Below are 1,766 nucleotides of genomic sequence, written 5' to 3'. Positions count from 1 at the left end.
TGGAGTTGGTGGGAAAATGCTGCATCCCTCTCTCTCTCGCTCCCTGCAGTCTCTTCCTCCTCGGTCGCCCCTTGTTGTGGTAAACAACTTCTGGACCACGTGAAGCCTCCTGTCCTCTGTGCGTCTTCAACTGGGAAACAGTTAATGAGTGGGATGGTTGGTGGGTTACTTAATGGGGTTCTCTCTGTCTTTTTTTTAAACCTTTTTTTTGGTGGGAGGGTGGGCTGGGGCTGGACAGCAGAATTGTGGTCTTTTGTTGCTGAGATCCAGGGTTTGTTTGGCTCCAGTCATCCAGAGAATCGACACTCCGGCTCTGTTAACTGTTTCTCTGCAGCTTTTTATTCAGCAATGTTTTTAAACGTAGAAGTTCAAAGCAAGAAAACCCCCAATTACAGCTGTAATCAAAGTTTTAATCAACTATTTTTTAAAGTACATCTCCTGAAGAGACAATCCCCAAAGTTCAAACTCAAAAATCAGAAGTGACTTGTAATAAAATATGCAGATTAGTTTCCAGCAATAAATTTCAGCTTTGTGATTTACGCGATAGGTTACATTTTATTGATTGCTTCATTCCACACGGCTGCTTCGGACTGACCTCCTGTAGAGGAGTGGGCCACGTCTTTGGAGCCAGCAGCTGAGCTCCTTGTTACCGATTGACCCCTTTGGGTCTTGGAAAAAATGCAGAGTGCATGTTGTTTTGTCCTGCATGCACGCAACACTGGGAGGAGTTGTTGCTTTTAAGTTGTGTGTGTAACAGAAGAAAAATGTCTATTTTCAGCCCTTGACGTCAACGTTTGTGTTCCAAACTGCAATAAGAGTTTTGAAATATTGATCTAAATGAATTTTCTCGGAATTCTATCAGCAAATTTTGGATTGATTGCAGACAATTTTGCAACAGTGTTGCTGCTATCAGGCAATGAACAATTACTGTAATAAAAGTCTTTATTTTGCATCCACTTCTCTGATCCCGGTTCACACAACACCCACAGGTACAGATTATTCCTGCAGTTGTGTTCCCAGTCTGGGTTTGGGAAAACCAAATGGATTGTGGGAAAACCATGTCAGTACTATGTGAGCAATAAAACAATGGTTGTGTCAGAATCCCTTCTTAACTGCTAAAGAAATATCTAGTCCGGGACTTTTGAGTTCCTTGGATTTAAAAGCGATTCTCTCTGCTTTTTCATTTTTAAGACGCCAAATATGATGTCACCGATTTCAAGAAGTGAAAACCTAATCAATATGTGAACGTTCCGAAAATGAAAACTTGATGATTTGAAAAAAGGATACATTTAAAATATGATTTTTCACAAAAACGCAATGCATTGTGGTCTACATTTGACAATCTAGCGAGCATCGATGCAGAAGGGTTTTTCGCAGAGATTTCTGGGAAATTTCTAGGGTCCTGGATTTTGGAATTGTAGATCCAGACTGCCCTACAAAATGGCAAACGCACTACAGTATATAGTGCACTAAGTAGGGAATAGTGAAGGAATTAGGACACGATGACTCATAAACTTAAAGGAATCTGTTCAGTTTATTCACTGACAAAACATTTAAAGGTTTTTTTTAGCTGTTGCAAACCATAGAACTCAACATTTTTTTTTCTAATTTTCAATGCGTAAAATGCTTCTTGCATTTAAAAGCTACTCGGAAACATGTAAAAAGGGGGGAAAAAATCAACTGATGACATCCACCCAACTTTGGTCAATAACTGAAATAGCCTTATTAAGTTTAGATCAAACCTCTAACTTCTGTTCCTGAACCAA

This window comes from Oryzias melastigma, linkage group LG11 (assembly GCF_002922805.2).
Source record: "Oryzias melastigma strain HK-1 linkage group LG11, ASM292280v2, whole genome shotgun sequence".
Lineage (NCBI taxonomy): Eukaryota > Metazoa > Chordata > Actinopteri > Beloniformes > Adrianichthyidae > Oryzias > Oryzias melastigma.
This window is presented reverse-complemented; position numbering follows the sequence as displayed.